Source organism: Dendropsophus ebraccatus, chromosome 2, assembly GCF_027789765.1.
Source record: "Dendropsophus ebraccatus isolate aDenEbr1 chromosome 2, aDenEbr1.pat, whole genome shotgun sequence".
Classification (NCBI taxonomy): Eukaryota; Metazoa; Chordata; class Amphibia; order Anura; family Hylidae; genus Dendropsophus; species Dendropsophus ebraccatus.
In genome coordinates this window covers 40,247,255-40,266,928 of record NC_091455.1, presented here as the reverse complement: position 1 = coordinate 40,266,928, position 19,674 = coordinate 40,247,255, and the positions used below count along the sequence as shown (strand labels likewise).

General features: G+C 45.7%; 1 protein-coding gene across 2 annotated transcripts in view; it reads left to right on the top strand.

The window, feature by feature from the left end:
- The window catches only part of WWP1 (WW domain containing E3 ubiquitin protein ligase 1), a 78,911-nt gene that overhangs the window by 6,762 nt on the left and 52,475 nt on the right, over positions 1-19,674 (top strand). Inside the window, exon 1 of one of the 2 annotated variants that reach the window (XM_069957399.1) lies at positions 17,486-17,553. The exons of the other annotated variant lie outside the window; for it this stretch is intronic. The gene's annotated coding sequence lies outside the window, so the exon portion shown is untranslated. Of the gene's footprint in view, positions 1-17,485; positions 17,554-19,674 lie in introns of those variants that run through there. 2 annotated transcript variants of the gene reach the window in all.

Genomic DNA, 19,674 nt, shown 5'->3' with positions numbered 1-19,674 from the left:
CGGTGACGGCGGTTGTACGTCCTTAGCGGTGACGGCGGTTGTACGTCCTTAGCGGTGACGGCGGTTACTGGGCCCTTAGCAGAGACGGCGGTTGCTGGACCCTTAGCGGTGACGACGGTTGTACATCCTTAGCGCTGACGGCGGTTGCTGGGCCCTTAGCGCTGACGGCGGTTGCTGGGCCCTTAGCGCTGACGGCGGTTGCTGGGCCCTTAGCGCTGACGGCGGTGTTCAGTTCTCAGCTATACAGTGCGCTGCATAGGTGCAGGATTTCTATAGTGTTTGCTCTGGATGAGTGATGTTATGACGGCTGTGTGAGCTCTTAATTCCTAACAGGCCGCTGCTAGTGACAAACTATTTCATCATGTGTTCATCTGTGTATTAGCTCTCCCAGCGCACAACCCTCACACACAGCGCAGGGCCAGGCTTACCGACTATAGAATGAAGTTAGTGCGATCATGTGACTGAGTCTGATATATATGGGGGGGGGGGGAGGGGCTTCCTGATTCATCACAGCAGATGTTGTGGGGGAGAGGGATTGGGCATGTTTTTTGTTCTCTGAGAGGTAAGCCGCCAACAGAGGAGTCTATTATAACCAGGGCTGTGGAGTTGGTAAGCCGCAGCTTCAACTCCTGAATTTTATAAGGTCCGACTCCTGCTCCTTCATAAATGGCCGGTCAGATACCAGGGGAGTTATATATCACACTGGCTCAGCAGCTTCTCCCTAATTTCCTACATGATCCTGGGGCGACTTCTGAGCAGGGGCGGTCTTGGCATTTCTGGGGCCCCAAGCGAAGTTATGTCTGGGCCCCCCCCACTCGACACGCGTTCCAAAACAATAGGCCGCTGTGTGTTGCCCCCAGTAGTATATACCCCTTGTGCGCTACCGCCAGTAATATATACTCATTCTGTGCTCCCCCCAATAGTATATACCCCTTGTGTCCTGCCACCAGTAGTATATACCCCTTGTTTGCTTCCCCCAGTAGTATATAGACCCCTGTGTGTTCCCCCAGTTATATATAGCCCCCCGTGTGCTCCCCCAGAAGTATATAGACCTCCTGTGTTCTGCCCCAGTTGTATATAGACCCCCTGTGTGCTGCCCCCAGTTGTATATACCCCTTGTGTGCTCCCCCACTAGTATATAGCCCCCCTGTGTGCTCCCTCAGTGGTATTTAGCCCCCCTGTGTGCTCCCCCACTTGGATATAGACCTCCTGTGTGCTCCCCCACTTGGATATAGACCCCTGTGTGCTCTTCCAGTAGTATATAAACCCCCTGTGTGGTTCCCCCAGTAGTATATAGACCCCCTGTGTACCCCACCAGTATTATATAGACCCCTTGTGTGCTGCCCCAGTAGTATACAGACCCCTGTGTGCTCCCCCAGTTATATATAGACCACCTGTGTGCCCCACCAGTAGTATATAGACCCCTGTGTGCTCCCCCAGTAGTATATAGCCCCCCTGTGTGCTCCCCCACTTGGATATAGACTTCCTGTGTGCTCTCCAAGTTGTATATAGACCCCATTCTGCTGCCCCAAGTAGTATATAGACCCCCTGTGTGCTGCCCCCAGTAGTATATAGACCCCTCTGTGAAGCCCCAGTAGTCTATAGCCCCCCTGTGTGCTCCCCCTGTTATATAGCCCCCCTGTGTGCTCCCCCCATTTATATAGACCCCCGATGTGCGCTCCCCCAGTTAAACAGACCCCAGTGTGCTCCCCCTCCCATATAGTATATAACACAATAAAACAAACAATTATACTCACCTGGGTCTGGGCGTCTCCTCTTCTCTTCACTCTTGTGGGCGCAGGAAGGGTTTTCCCTGCGATCACAAGAGGCCGCACTCCCCTTGTCCTGGCGCCAATGCTCCAGTGATGTCAGTGGAGCGCCGGCACCACAAGGACAAAGCTGCCACTTGTGACCGCAGGGAAAACTCTTCCTGCAGCCACAAGAGTGACTGACAGGAAGGGAGCCAATGTCTCCCGCCCTGTCAGTGCTGCTGCATGTAACTATGAGCGCTCATTACGAGTGCTCATAGTTACAGTTCAGATGGCAGCAGCGAGCGGGGCAGCAGCCCTGTCCAGCGGTCTTGAGCACAAGAGCAGGGCGTGGGGGCCCCCCTGGATGTTGGGGGCCCCAAGCGATCGCTTGGGGTGCTTGATGCCAAAGACCGCCACTGCTTCTGAGGAATAAGGAAAGATATAAAGCAGCTTCTCCTGTGTGTGCAGTGGATGCAGCCAGTCTCCAGCCTCCATGTCCTGAACTACTCAGAACTAGACTAGATGAAGCAGGTGGTCTTTTCCTGCTGACAGTCTTCTATGTTTCTAACTAATATTCACCATACACACAAACACTGCTAACAATGCCAGATACCTGTAATATAGAGGTCAGCCATAGTGATATAGAGGGGGTCACACATAGTGATATCGAGGGGTCACTGTGGGTGTGAAGGGACGCCATAGCACGCGCGCGCACACACACACACACACAGCCTGCTGCAGCCATAACACACACACACAGCCTGCTGCAGCCATAGCATACACACACACACAGCCTGCTGCAGCCATAACACACACACACACAGCCTGCTGCAGCCATAACACACACACACAGCCTGCTGCAGCCATAGCATACACACACACAGCCTGCTGCAGCCATAGCATACACACACACACAGCCTGCAGCAGCCATAGCATACACACACACACAGCCTGCAGCAGCCATAGCATACACACACACACACACACACAGCCTGCAGCAGCCATAGCATACACACACACAGCCTGCTGCAGCCATAGCACACACACACAGCCTGCTGCAGCCATAACACACACACACAGCCTGCTGCAGCCATAACTGACACACACAGCCTGCTGCAGCCATAGCATACACACACACACAACCTGCTGCAGCCATAACACACACACACAGCCTGCTGCAGCCATAGCATACACACACACACAGCCTGCTGCAGCCATAGCATACACACACACACACACACACACACAGCCTGCTGCAGCCATAGCATACACACACACACACAGCCTGCTGCAGCCATAGCATATACACACACACACACACACACAGCCTGCTGCAGCCATAGCATACACACACACACACACACACACACACACACAGCCTGCTGCAGCCATAGCATACACACACACAGCCTGCTGCAGCCATAGCATACACACACACACAGCCTGCTGCAGCCATAGCATACACACACACACACAGCCTGCTGCAGCCATAGCATACACACACACACACACAGCCTGCTGCAGCCATAGCATACACACACACACACACAGCCTGCTGCAGCCATAGCATACACACACACACACAGCCTGCTGCAGCCATAGCATACAGACACACACACAGCCTGCTACAGCCATAGCATACACACACACACAGCCTGCTGCAGCCATAGCATACACGCACACAGCCTGCTGCAGCCATAACACACACACAGCCTGCTGCAGCCATAACACACACACACACACACACACAGCCTGCTGCAGCCATAGCATACACACACACACACACAGCCTGCTGCAGCCATAGCATACACACACACACACACAGCCCGCTGCAGCCATAACACACACACAGCCTGCTGCAGCCATAGCACACACACACACACACACACACACACAGCCTGCTGCAGCCATAGCACACACACACACACACACACAGCCTGCTGCAGCCATAGCACACACACACACACACACACACAGCCTGCTGCAGCCATAGCACACACACACACACACACACACACACACACACAGCCTGCTGCAGCCATAGCACACACACACACACACACACACACACAGCCTGCTGCAGCCATAGCACACACACACACGCACACACACACACACACACACAGCCTGCTGCAGCCATAGCACACACACACACACACACACAGCCTGCTGGAGCCGTAGCACGCACACACACACACACACACAGCTGCAGCCATAGAACACTGAAGAAAATAACAACACTGAGGACAGAGGTTACAGCTACACTACTTATGTCTCCTCCTCCTCCTCTATATTACACAGGATATCTTTATATTACACTGCTGCTCATATACAGTCATCCAGCATCCAGGAAGAGAACAGCACAGATCTCCCCCCACACAATGGACTCTTCCAGCTCAGAAACAAGCTGCCAAATGGTGACCGACAACTTTTCCTTCACCCCCCTTATCTAATAGGGCCAGTGTCCTATTAGAATGTTGATCATAATTTATATTGATGAGCAAAACGTATAAAATTCATATCAAAATTCAATTTATAATAGTTCTAAGATTGTTTTTAAAGCTGGAGTCGGAGTCTGTACATTTTTTCCGACTCCAGCCAAAGCTAGTTCCGACTCCACGACTCCATAACACTTCCATGGAACTGAGCTGCAGTCCCACACACAAACTAAATACAAAGTGGCGCTGTTTCTGCAAAGAAGCAGATTTGTTTTTCTAATACAGGATAATCCCTTTAAGGGGTTTGTCCGGGGACAAGACGTATAATATAAGGATATAAATCCCTGCAGAATGAATCCCTAACCTTGGGCAGTCATTCTAGTAATACAAATAAAATGACCCCTCCAGGCAGAACTGATATAGGGTGCAGTGGGTGACCCCAGAGGATGTGTGTGTCCGGCTCCGGCCTTCACCCCCTGCACTGGGCATAGCCCCTTACTCGGAGTGCTCCTGTAATGGTTAGGTCCCAGCCCCTCCCATTATATACATTGGCGGGGATATACTGTGTGTCCTCTATGTCCCTACAGTCCGTCATTGTCACATTACTGTCACTTCTAATCGGATGACGTTTACTCCATTTTTATTTGGAAAACGGGCCGTGCCCTATGTGACTGTCTAACAAGGAGCTGCCGCCCTGACATTGGCAACATTCACAAATAAGCACCCCCCTGCATTGCTGTAATCCTTTTTATTTCTCACAGTAAGGTGCGTTCACACCTACAGGATCTGCTGCAGTTCCTCTATGTGTAATCGCCCTCTTATATATTCTTCCGCTATGTCCTTACTATAGTTAGACATCAGCCCCTCTCCCCCAAGAGGCTGACAATCCCATATCCCAATCCATCACCCCATCTACTGTATAGGAAGCCAGTGCTAAAGAAAGGGGGTCCCATAGACTTTCAGTCAGGCCTTATTCACATATCTGTAGCTCTGTCTATGGTAGTGGACAGAACATCAAACCAATGGGGGAGATTTATCAAACATGGTGTAAGGTGAAACTGGCTCAGTTGCCCCTAGCAACCAATCAGATTCCACCTTTCATTCCTCACAGACTCTTTAAAAAATGAAAGATGGAATCTGATTGGTTGCTAGGGGCAACTGAGCCAGTTTCACTTCAGACCATGTTTGATTAATCTCCCCCTATGTGTTTCATCGGCCCCTTTCACATGTCCGTACATGTGTATGGGGTCGCTATCTTCAGTGTAGTGCTCTGTGATGCACATTTCTAGTGTGTCAGACTAAGAAGAATACACCACTTCGTGCAGGACATACAGCAGTTGATAAGTATTGGAAGACTGGAGTTTTCATATATAAGTAATTCACAAATCTATATAACTTTCTGGCAGCTCTGGAGTACCCCTTTAAGAGATTAGTTCATACTTTACATTTTGATACAGCTTCTTTTTTTTTCTGTGAACTAGTAGTTTGTCTCCGAAAACAGGCGTCCTATCCCTAGCAACCAGTCTGTCAGACAGCTCTTACTTAGCAACCAGTTATCTCTACTCAGGTGAGGGAAGGCAGGAATTCTTTACAGGCCTTAAAGGGGTAGTCCACCCAAAAAAATTTTCTTTCAAATCAACTGGTGCCATAAAGTGCCAGAGATTTGTAATTCACTTCTATTAAAAAATCTCAAGTCTTCCAGTACTTATCAGCTGCTGTGTGTCAAGCAGGAAGTGGTGTTTTCTTTCCTGTCTGACACAGTGCTCTCTGTTGCCTCCTCTGTCCATGTCAGGAACTGTCCAAAGCAGGAGCAAATCCCCATAGAAAACCTCTCCTGCTCTCCAGACTGGAAATAATACAACTTCCTGTTGGGCATACAGCAGCTGATAAGTACTGGAAGGCTTGAGATTTTTTAATACAAGTAAATTACAAATCTCTGGCACTTCATGGCAGCAGTTGATTTGAAAGAATTTTTTTTTGGGTGAACTACCCCTTTAAAGGCGTATTTTTTGTTCAAATTAACTGGTGCCAGAGATTTGTAATTCACTTATATTAAGAAAATCTCAAGTTTTCCAGTACTTATCAGTTGCTGTATGTCCTGCAGGAAGTGCTTTTCTTTCCAGTCTGGAGAGCAGGAGAGTTTTTTTTTATGGGGATTTGCTGGTGCTCTGGACAGTTCCTGACATGGACAGAGGTGGCAGCAGAGAGCACTGTGTCAGACTGGAAAGAATATACCACTTCCTGCAGAACATAAAGCAGCTGATAAGTACGGGAAGACACAAGATTTTTTTTTTATAAAAGTAAATTACAAATCTGGCAACTCCTTTAAAAATTACTCATCAGATCATGAGAAGTATACTGGTTCTCAGTATATACAGGCAGCATAACATTCTGCACACGGCAATCAGTGCGGCATGCTGGGAGTTGTAGTGTGACGATAGCCGAGAGACACAGATTGCAGACACTGCTGTTTATCATCTCATCCCAGTGTCAGTCCTGTTTGGCGTATAGTAATGTGTCTGCTGCCTGCAGGCGTCTTCCCGTAACGCAGCCAGTTTCATCCCTCAGACGTATTAAATAATTTTCTGCCATAGATTTCTAGGAAATCATCCCTGAGAGAAATGGAGAAAAGTTAATTAAATGGTGAATTGAATGTGTAACCCTACTTAGGCGTAACTGGTTGTATCAGCGATAAGCCGTCGCTGTGGAAATGTCTGACTGGCGTGTCGGCGGTTGTTAGAAAGCAATGCGTCCTCCAGCTGAACGCAGCGTCGCCTCGCTCCACAGAGTCTGCACCTTTGTACGTAGCAAAGTCCATGAAGTATTCGGTAATCCGGTGTATGGCGGTGTTCACACACAACTCAAACACTGAAGATTAAAGTTAATTTGAAAATCCGAAACAAATCTGCAGCGTAGTTGCTGTGTGTGAACATACCCTAAGTGCTGCAGTATCAGGGGATTAGGAGCTGGTAAGGCATGAGTCTAAAGGGGTACTCCGGCGAAAATATTTTTCTTTCAAATCAAATGGCTTTATATAGATTTGTAATTTACCTCTATTTAAAAATCTCAAGCCTTCCAGTACTTCCAGTATTAAAGGGGTTATCCAGCGCTACATAAACATGGCCACTTTCCCTCTACTGTTGTCTCCAGATTGGGTGAGGTTTTGAAACTCAGTTCCGTTGAAGTAAATGGAGCTTAATTGAAAACTGCACCTGAACTGGAGACAACAGTAGGGGGAAAAGTGGCCATGTTTTTGTAGTGCTGGATAACCCCTTTAACTGCTGTATGTCCTGCAGGAAGTGGTGTATACTTTGCAGTCTGACACAGTGCTCTCTGCTGCCACCTCTGTCTATGTCAGGAACTGGCCAGAGCAGTAGCAAATCTCCATACAAAACCTCTACTTTTCTAGACAGTTCCTGACATGGACAGAGGTGGCAGCAGAGATCACTGTGTTGGACTGGAAAGAGTACGCCACTTTCTGCAGCACACACAGCAGCTGATAAGTACTGGAAGACTTGTGTTTTACGGTGGGCCTAGCAGACAGACCCTCTACCATCAAACGCTTATCTCCAATCCAGTGGACAGGAGCTAGGTATAGGTTATTATACCCAGAGTCCTATCCCGTTGTAATATAACTCTGGTCACCTAGTGGTGCCTATATACATGGTTCCCAGTGATTACGTCACATGCGATGATGTCATTGCTGCTTGTTGGGTAATAGAGACTGAGTTGTACAGATGATTTGGCAGTTAGGGTCCTATTACATGCAGCGACTAACGATTGCAAACGAGATTGTTTATTGTTAAGCTGAAACCGTTCACCATATTACACAGAACGATGGTCGTTAGATACGATCGTTACTGCGATCATTACTAAGATCGTTTACTCCTTCTGTTCCCAGCAAAACAATGAACCATGTGCAATTACACTGGACGATTAGTGGAAAAATGCGGGACTTGAGCGAACGAATGTGGAATTGCAGCGAGCGATTAACGAGAATTTTAGGTTCAGATCTAAATCAACGATCGACATGCGAACGATTTTTCGATCGGTGCCTGCAATTGCACAGAACGATTATTGTTTACATTCGAATGATATAACGATTTTTCACATGTGTAATAGGGTCCTTAGGAAGGAACAGGGGGCACGGCAATAATGGAGGCAATGTATGAGGGTATGAGGAGGGGGATGTGGTCCCTGGACCGTGCAGCCATCATAAATCCCCATCAGTGACCGATCATCCTGGACTGTATGACATCAGGCTCTGGGTGTGTAACACGCCGGGACGTATCGCTGTTGTGACGTGTATCCCAGTGTAGATTTCTCTCTTCTCACCGGCATACTGCAGTGTTGTAATACCGCCACATGCTGAGCGCTGACAGCTGAACAGCTATCCCCATACACTTCAGTGCTGCGGCTCGAGCGGATCCTCTCCTGCTCATTTCCTTATATAAAGCCTTTTTCTTACAGATAGTGTTATATAATTGTATCTTATTGTGGAAGGTAAGCAGAACCGAGCTAAGGAAGCCTCAGCTTAGAGGGAAACATTAGGCCGGCTTCCAGATAAGCAGTAAAATCGCATCAGTGAGGCGTGATAGACTCTGGATTACCCAGTATACAGAACTGGTATTATGGTAGGGGAAAAAGGGTGAGAAATAACACCTTCAGTCTGTTCCCACCACCCATATACATTAGAAGGTGGTTTAAAGGGGTATTCCCATGTGAAGAAGCTGATGGGTGGTGGTCCAACTGCAGGGAACCCCCTCCACTCACGAATAAAGGAGCCACCTCTCATGCAAGGCCAGTGCTCCATTATCTCTCTGTATAAGGTTTAGCGTAATGAATGAATAGTTCCTTAAAGAGGAACGCCAGCTAAATTCTTTTTCTTTCAAATCAACTGGTGTCAGAAAGTTGTATAGATTTGCAGTTTACTTCTATTTAAAAATTTCAAGTGTTCTAGTACTTATCACCTGCTGTATGTTCTGCGTGAAATGGTGTATTCTTTCCAGTCTGGCACAGTGCTCTCTGCTGCCACCTCTGCCATGACAGGAACTGTTCAGAGCAGGAGAGGTTTACTATGGGGATTTGTTACTGCTCCGGGCAGTTTCTGTCTCAGACAGAGGTGGCAGCAGAGAGCACTGTGTCAGACTGAAAAGAATACACCACTTCCTGCAGGACATACAGCAGCTGATATGTACTGGAGATTTGTAGTTGATTTGTAAGAAAGAAAAATCACTGGAGATTTTAAGGGTCAGGATGTTTTCAATAAGTATGAGACTCCTGGAGCCAACCTCATGATCTCATGGAGCAGAATCCCAGGTGACAAGGCCCGGTGACCTTTGAATGTCTGACCTCAGGAAAGGCGTTCTCAGCTCTATCTGTTCTCCCTATGTGCTAGTTCTCAATGCCCAGCACTGGGAAAGGGGCCAGAACATGTAATGGTGTCCTCCTCTTCATCCTAGCTGGGATGGACTCGCTAAATGACTGTAATTATATGCAGATCATCTGCCTGCAGATGTCCTCGCCGGCCGCATAGGCTGAGGCGGCTACACACACTATTCTAAGGAGGCTTTCCAATTTAACCATTCATATACAGACGCTGTCCAAAGAATAGCCTGTAGACTGCAGCTGTGGCTTAAAGGGGACGTATCGCCTACATTTTTCTTTTGCTGATTAGATCCCGATACTAAACATGCTCTTTTTTTTTGTAATCTGTTTCTATCTATTTTCTAATTGTAATTGTAATTTTTTAGTACATTATTATGGGGGCTGCTATCTTGCCTCAGCAATTTGGGTCCTATTACACGGGCTGACTACGGCACAATCATTTTAGTAAATAATCGCTGCTTGTTTACTTGGACCTATTAGATGGCCCGATAATCGGGCAGCAAGAGCTGCATGGACATCAGTAGTGATTGCCCAAACACCTGATACTTTGCCTCTCTCCGCTCCCGGTCTTCTTTCCTGTGCTCCGCTGCTCCCCGTTCCGGGCGGCAGCAGCCAACGCAGCCTGTGATTGGCTGGGCAGCCTGTCAGTTGACAGGACACTCAGGCGCTGCAGCCGCCGGGGCCAGGAAGCTGCGGAGCATAGGAGAGAAGACCTGGAGCAGGGAAAGGTAAGGTATCAGGTGTTTGGGCCATCATCAACCATCAACGTCCGACAATTTTAGGTCCAAAACTGAAAACAACGACCAGCCGATAATCGTTGTTTCTAATTCACAGAGCGATACTCATCCGATTTAGCCCAATTCTGCTGATTATCGCTCCGTGTAATAGAGCGCTTAGTGATCTATACATCTAAATCAGTTCGGGCTATATACCACTTAGTACGGGCTATATACCAAGGGGAGCCAAGCGTACACGGAGTTTAGCTGTCTGGCAATGTTAGTGATCATTGCTGCCCTATAAAGTGTAGGATCCTCTCTGTTGTGATCTGACAGAGGATGTCCGATAGCAAGCGTTACAGACCACCTTTGTCTCTTCGTCAGCCGTGGTCCAACCCAATATCTCAAGAGTCACATGTGTCTATACAATTAGGGGGCAATCACATATTCTGTGTGGTAGCTCCATAACTGTCTAAATAGTGTCAGTACAGTAGTGTGAAGATTTAAACAGTTTCGGCGCTCCCGGCACGATGATCAATGATAATGCCGGGAGTTTGGAACTCTGGTAGCATATCGTCTGTAATTACAGAACGTGTCATTGTCCTTTAAGTCATGGGACCAGTGAGGTGGATAAGGAGGAGTGATGTAAAGCAGCAGAGGAAGGAGGGCAGTAAACCTCCCCAGCCATAAATAGTTGGAGCCATTCACAGATAAGGGGGTGTGAAAGTTTTATTACCCTCTGAGATCTTCAGATGTCGGGTGAAAGGACAATAAGATTTTCACGCTCCTTATCTGTCAATTCTAACAACTGTTTGTTCCCCTTTTTTTATATTGTGGAGATGGTATCCCCTCTAGGAGGAGGAGCGCCATCTGTCTGAAGGTAGCTCTCCTTTAAGTCAGTGACCATCCCTAAGGAAGGACTGGTCACCCATCTGTAGGTACATATCTATTTTTACTATGTAGTAATAAGGATTTTATGATCGTGCAAGAATCTGGTGGATACTGGTTTTCATTGAGGAGATCCACCTAGGCAAATATGCAAAGTGGCTCCCTTTCTACGGGAAGAAACCAGTCTCTATAGTGCCACCTATAGGCAGCTTTCCTGTAAATCAGCCCATTTAGGATGACTTGGGATATCTGTCATACTGGACACCCATCTGTAGACCTTCTCAGACATCACCCTGATGACCCCTTAAATAGAATCCTATATAGTGCAGTTGTTATATCATTCACACCTAACGTTACTGGGTTAATTTTCCATGGACTGAGTTATTGTCTCCTAAGGAATATGCATTTTATTAATGGTAAACCACAATCCCACACACAGACACCATAAAAGCCATTCATTTACAGCGAAGCCGCCCTCTATCCAGTGACAACCTTCTAAATGCTGGAGAGACTAGGCACTTCTCTAATGTATGTATGCATGTATCCCCACGTTCTCCATGTATCCTGTATACATCCTATCTGGGATGAGCCATTGAGGTAGCTTCTTCATTGATGTCTTCCAATCTTCATCAGTTTCCTGTTTCTAGGCTGTAACATTTAAAGGGGTACTCCGGTGCTGATTAAAAAAAAAAAATCAATCATAAACATAGTTTTCCCACTTACCATCCCTCCTGAGTCTGTTTCTGTTTGAATTTCTCGCTGTTTGCAGCTCCCTGAACCTCCAGTTGGTGGCTTCATTTTTTCTTTACTTCCTGGTTTGGGCTTTCCCATGATGCACTTTGTCTCCTGTGATGTCTAACTGACTCTGTAGAACTGTTAGGTGGCTTACATCTTTCTCAGCCAATCAGAGATGAGCAACCTGAGTCATCTGACAAAGAGAGACTGGCCTAACAGGGCTTAGACCCGCCTCCATCTTGATGATGTCATTGTCACAACATGGCTTCCACAGAGCAGCCTGGGGTCAACAGTAATTAGGTAAGAATGAGTTTACTTCACTTCCTGGTGGGGGCTTGAGGGGGAAAAAGATAGGGAAGGGAAAAAGCTTTTCACTGGAGTACCCCCTTAAGAAAAGAAAAGGGACAGATGTAAGGGATGGGACTACACAGGGTGTGTTGGTAGTCTGTAACCATGGAGACACACAAGGCTGCAAAGGAGCGGTATACTTAAAATGGTTATACAGGCTTAGAAAAACATGGGCACTTTCTACTAGAAACAGCACCTCTCCTGTTCTCAGCTGGGTGTGGGTTTTGTAGTTTAGTTCTGTTCACATTAATGGAGCTGAAGTGTTATTCCGCAGATGACCTGAGGACAGGGTGGCGCTGTTTTCCCAAGAAAATATCTTTCTTTTTTTTTTCCTTTTTTTCTGACCCCCCCCCCCCCCCCCCCCCCCCCCCCCCAATCATGGATAATCCCCTAGATTGAAGTTGAGGCCGAGCCCCGTCTGGAAATCAAGGGCCTGGGCCCTGGCAGCCGATCCTGTGGTCTCTGTTGCTTTCCCTATATGTGTATGGGCTTCTTCTATGCAATCATATTCAGTTCTTATGTCTGGCTGTGACTATTTGCTGCCCTAGTGCAGGATATAGGGATGCACTGACATACGGTACTGTATATCATGTATAGGGAGCACATTGAGTAGTTTTCCAGCTATTGTCTCCTGGGATTTTACTTTTTCAAGTTGTTAGTTTGGTCAGTAGGGATGGTTTGGGCCACGTTCCCAGTTATTGTATTCCCAGCAATACACCATATGATTTAGACTCTTCGCAGCTACTACGAGAGCAGGTATACTATGTATAGTGCCAGAAATAATGCTAAACTAACAGGATGGTCATTCTGTGAACGAGGAGGAGGCGAGCTCTGACCTGTTTTGCTCCCGCTGATCACCCTGTGTAATAGGGCCTTAAAAGCTGTATTATACGTCCTGATAATCCAGGGAAGCGATTGCTGACCCGTCAGTTCAGTGCTCGCTTCCCCCTCATTCTTATACAGCAGTCATGGCCGCCCAAACAATCCTTAGATCATTCAGTTTGGGCACTGAAGTCAGCTGCCGCCATTTCTAATACATAGAGCAACGCGTGGCAGACCACCAGTGCACAAATCATGCTATTACAACATGTTGAAAGACCACGATGGCTGGTTGGAAGCTTTTTATCATGCCATATTAGACTGAAGGATTATCGGCCTGAACGGCCAGTATTTGGTCGAGCAAGGCCCATAATAGTTTAGTATAATGGGGCCTTTAGTAGTGTCATAAACCTCCGACCTCTGGGAAGTTTACAGACTCCATAGAATGACTCCATAGAGTCGGTTTAATATGCTGAGACATCATTGTTCAGCTGCATCTCGTGCTACGTTGGTGACTTATTCTTGTTTTGTCCGTGTCTCGCTAACTGAGTCATTTTCTACACAATGGACTATACATACAGGACTAGAGATGAACCTCTGTGACTTTATTGTGGACGTCTTGATTCACTGCTCCACAGTCTGTGTGATCATCCTGAATCATGGATGACCGGCTCTGGTCAGGAGACCTCATACGGCCCGGTGCAGGCAGCGATAGATCCGCCGTCATGGCTTGTATATCATATATTTTATAGGTGCATTGTGTTGTCACATCATTCTCAGCAGCCAGCGCTCGCCGCCATTGGACTAGTCTGTAGGTTTACTCTAGAACTGACTTTGAAAGGGGATCAAAAGTTAAGGTCTATGGCTCGCTACATGGATGGATTCCTAGCAATCTGGCATCAGACCTCTTTAATCTGCCATTTCTCAAAGGGGTTTTTAAGAATGTTAAAAAAAACATAGTTGCTTCCTTGTAAAAACAGCTCCACCCCTGTCCCCCAGGTTGTGTGTGGTATTACAACTCTGCTCTATTCACTTCAATGGAACTGAGCTGCAATACTGCACACAAAGGGGGGGACGTGTATGAAGACAGGTGTACAAGTTAAAAAAAATAAAGCACTGCTGCATCGGCATCCCCAAACCAGCGCTGGAGTGAAAAGAAGGGAAAGGGAAGACATGGTCAAAACCTTTACATATGTTACACGACTAAGGGAAAAACTAAGAGGGCAGACTAGATAGATACATAGATATAGGAAGATAGATGGATTTTTTTCCACTTATTTTTATTCTTTTCCACTTATTTTTATTCTTTTCTATTATGCAGTATTGCAACAGTCGAGATTATTGTTGCATGATTTTCTGTATTTTCTTGCCTTGAGAACACGTCTCTGTGATGATAGAGTAGAAGGATGAGGAGACGGGATCTCCGGCAGATGGCGAGTATTGGAATTGCAGGGCAGCCTGGTTGAGCACTGCAGTGAGAGGAGCTGCTCAATGCAGCATAGAGAGCTGTGCTCCCAGGTACTGTATGCTGACGTGCCTGCACCAGCCAGACCAGCACATTGTATATAGCCGAATGTTGGGGCTGGTGATACTAGTCCTAGGTTGTGCAGCATTGGGGTTTATTCTAGAAACCTGCACTATTACTGAGGATATGAGGTTGGTTGTTTTTGCATTTCTGTCTGTGTGACTTTCATCTTGCTGTGTTTTAGTGATACAGCGGATGTGATCCACATTTTGTATTGTCAGCAGAACTACATATGAATCAGGCAGTGATGGATTGGAAACATATAGGTTTAGACTATTTGGTAGAATATAGTCAGGTGTCCCTCTAATATAACATGCCATTTATAGTGCAAGTGAGAGGAGCTTGTGTCCCCCATAGGTATTGGGCTTTAATACAACTATATCTGTAGCATGTATGTATGTATGTAGAATCATATGATTTTACTGTTTACTTGACTATGCAGAGTATTTTATATTTATGGGAGCAGCAAACATCTGACTGATGAATAATGTTCTCTGACAAATAACATTCGAAGTAAAATTGAGACCCAGGTATGATGTAATATGCTGTTATATCTAATATAACTGGCTGCGGGACGCCCACAGCTGAGTGGTATTCCCACTGGTTAGAAAGAAATGGAAGAATACAGAACTGAAGAAGGGTCAGACTACACAGGGTTTGTTTGTAGTCTGTAACCATGGAGAGACACAGAACCTATAAACAAGAATACAGAACTGAAGGATCAGACTACACAGGGTTGGTTTGTAGTCTGTAACCACGGAAACACACATAACCTATAGACAAGAATGTAGAACTGAAGGATCAGACTACACAGGGTTGGTTTGTAGTCTGTAACCACGGAAACACACATAACCTATAGACAAGAATGTAGAACTGAAGGATCAGACTACACAGGGTTGCTTTGTAGTCTGTAACCATGGAGACACACACAACCTATAGCCAATGGGAAGATTTATTAATTAATTTTGGTATAAAAAACAAAGGTTGCACACAATTTTGCTAAGTATTGTCAGTGTGAACAATGTGTAATGTGGTGATCCGCCAGCGTGAGTGACTTGGCTCCAGTGGGTGAGTGATCGTCAATAGTCAGATACATGTCTGTTTACTATGGGTGGATGTTCTGCTCATTTTGTTCTCCAGCACGGGAGGCGTATATCTGTACACACATCTATGTGTCAGCAGTTCTGGAGGAGCCTTTCTGAGGTGGTTTTTTTTTTTTTTGTACTATATTTGGGATGTAAGTCAAATATGAACTAAAGTAGTACTTCTGCTTTAAAAGTCCCTTAATATATTATTGTAAAAAACTTGTTTGCAGATGAAAATACAGCAGCCGGGCCAGTGGAGGTTGTAGTTTCACCACATCTTCCCTATCAGTCCACCAGCACATTGATAACTGCAGGGGGGTCATGTGCAAAAAGAGTATGTGGCCTCCCCATTTTCCATGAACAAGATAGCCCCAATTGTTATCCATCAGCCATTGTAATAAGAAATAGTGCTGTCTATTTGGCCCCTATTACACCAAACGATTATCGTCTGTACTTGGCCGTTCCGTTTGATAATCGTTTGGTGTAGCAGCACCTGTTAAAAGATCACGGTCAGCCGACATACGCAGTGTCAATGTTGAAAAATCTTGATCACAATAGTGACGGTCTGCTGCTCGGATCATTTGGGCAGCTCCCCGCGCCACCTGATCTTATGGTCAGGTTAAAAGATGCAATCAACGACATATGAAAGAGAATTTCCGTTAGTCGTTTGATCGTTGCCGGCCTACTCACGGAAAGATTATCGGGCCCTTAGAGGTACACCAGTCATAATTAATGCGGTTCTTCCAAGATTGAGTTATCCTCTATTAACAAGATAGATTACTAGCTGATCAGTGGGGGTCCAACTGCTGGCACCCCAACTATCACAAGAGTGTTGGTTAAATCTCCCCTAGATGGATGGAGTGACCATGTGCATATCTGGCTATCACCCCATTCACTGTCTGTGATGCTCCATCAGAATGCCCCCATAGAAGTGATTGCTTATAAATGTCGGCTACATAAGGCCAAGTTCACACTGCTGCTATAGAATCAGTATAAAGTAATCCCTTCCCAGATCAGAAATTGCAATAACTATGGGACTGATGTGTATAGAACCGGATGCTCAGTGTGACTGACTGCAGGAGACAGGCTCCTTAATAAGTCTATGCAACCAGATGGTGTGAGCGGCGAGGTGGGGAGTGACGCTCTGTGCTGCACGCTCTATCTAGTGATCACAGGGGGTCAGGACATAGGGGGGCTAGATATCAAAGCAGTATTGGAGACTTAGTGAGTTTTTTTTTAAAGTTCTGTGCACCTATTGGGACATGTTCCTGCGTCTCTTCAGCTGTTGCAAAAGGACATCTCCCATCATGGCATGGTGAGAGTTGTAGTTTTATGAGGCATTGGTTGGAGACCACCGCTCTATGTTGAATAGTGCCATATTACGGAGTTATATTCTTGCCAAAAATTATCTATCTATCTATCTATCTATCTATCTATCTATCTCCTATCTATCTATCTATCTATCTATCTCCTATCTATCTATCTATCTATCTATCTATCTATCTATCTATCTATCTATCTATCTCTCCTCTATCTATCTATCTATCTATCTATCTATCTATCTATCTCTCCTATCTATCTATCTATCTATCATCTATCTCCTATCTATCTATCTATCTATCTATCTATCTATCTATCTATCTCCTATCCATCCATCCATCCTATCCCATCCTGCCCCTCCTCGCTCCCCTGCCTGCAGTAACAGCCTTGTGGATGTGCTGATGTTTGTCCCATCTGTCTCCCTGTATGCGGTGACATCAGAGTCACATGGCAGGCAGTGTCTATAGTCTCTGGCACAGGGAGGAGGCAGCAGCTGCTGGGAGTGTGTGACGTGCTGCTGCTATGGGCTGTACAGACACTGTGAGTGCATCTTCTTCTTTATCCTCTGTGTAGATCCTGTGCCCATTGTCTCCTCTCTGGGCATCGGGGGGCGCTCCAGCTCCCAGCATTCAGGTTTCCCTTTCCCCCACCTGGTGTCATACACAGCAGGCTGATCTGGGTGCAGAGGGATTTACTTGTGTACACACAGATACATTGTTGCTTTTTTGCATCTATAGAGTTACATAAGGAAACCTAATATGTCGTTTATTATGTATCTATATAGCTATACGGATGGTTTCTCTGTGACTGTAACTACCTTACTAGCAGGGTATGGGGTTACAGCAGGCTTCTCCAATCTGTGGATCATCAACTGTTGCAAAACTACAACTCCCATCATGCCCGGACAGCGGACGCCACTGTCAGAGTATGATGGGAGGTGTAGTTTTAGCAATAGGTTGGGGAATACTAATATAGAGGACATACATGGCAAAGCAATGCCGCCTTCTGCGATTTCTCAATGTGTTATGCTGAAACCACTGTCAGGGCATGATGGGAGTCGTAGTTTTGCTTTTGGGTTGTGGAACTCTGTCTAGAGAACCCCGGGATGTCTCAAAATGATACGCTGAAACCGCTGTCAGGGCATGATGGGAGTTGTAGTTTTGTCAGTGGATTGGGCAGCACTGACAAAGCAATGCTGTCTTCTGTCACGTCTACAACTTTCAGGGAGTTGTAGTTTTGCAGTAGTCCAATTAGTAATAAGTTGGGTAACAGTAACATAGAGGAAACCCCTTCCTCCCCAGCTTCTGGGATGTCTCAGTATGTTAAGCTGAATCCACTGTTGGGGCATGATAGTAGTTGTAGTTTTTCAACAGCTATATAAAAATTAGTTGGGAAACGCTGAAATAGAGGACCCCATTTTCCAAAATAATGTTTTTTGTGTTTTTTTTCTGGGATGTCTCAAACTTTTGCGGAAACTGCTGTCAGGCAGGCTATGATGGGAGTTGTAGTTTTGGCATTGGGTTGGGGAATACGGACATAGAGGACCTCACCTAGAGAAAAAACTGCTGTGTTCTCGTAGGATGTCTCAAATGTTGGGCTGAAACCTCTGTTGGGAAATGATGGGAGTTTTAGTTTTTACAACAGCCCGATAGCAATGGGTTGGGGAACACTGAAACCTGTATGGAGCCTAGACAGTATACATTGCTTGTGTATATATTGCTCTGTTGTTACAATAACTTTCAGGTACAGGTCACTGATCTCTGTTAGTTATCAGGATATGTTTCCCTCTGCTTCGAGCTTCATCCTTCTATGTGATGCCACATTTGTCCATTATTCTCACGCAGTCTTCTGGTCCTCCGCTCACACACTACTGCCCTGTCTCCCAGCGCGGACGTGCAGAGAAGATATGGCGCCTCCATCTACGTGAAGACTGTAAACCTCTGGCCCTTACACACACACACTTTATCTATCTATCTATAGAATATATATATATATATATATATATATATATATATATATATATATATATATATATATATATATATATATATATATATATATACACACACAGTGAGTCCAAGAAGTGTTTGATCCCTTGCTGATTTTCTTTGTTTGCCCACTAATAAAGACATGATCATTCTATACTTTTAATTGTAGATGTATTCTAACATGGAGAGACAGAATATTAAAAAGAAAATCCAGAAAATAAATCTAAGGAATATATATTAATTGATTTGTATTTCATGGAGTGAAATAAGTATTTGATCCCTTAGTATTCATTAGCAGTTCTGGCTTTTACAGACCAGTTAGACACTCCCAATCAACTTGTTACCTGACCTGAAGCCACCTGTTCTCACTAATCACTTGTGTGAAAAACAACTGTCCACAGAATCAGACAGATCACACAGATTTCAAGTCTCCAACATGGGTAAAACCAAAGAGCTGTCACAGGACCTCAGAGTCAGAATTGTTGACCTTCACAAAGCTGGAATGGGCTACAAAAAGATTAGTAAGGTGTTGGATGTGAAAGTAACAACTATTGGTGCAATTATCAGAAAGTTTAAAGAGTATTGGTGCGTTTACACAGACAGATTTATCTGACAGATCTTTGAAGCCAAAACCAGGAACAGACTATAAACAGGGATCAGGTCATAAAGGAAA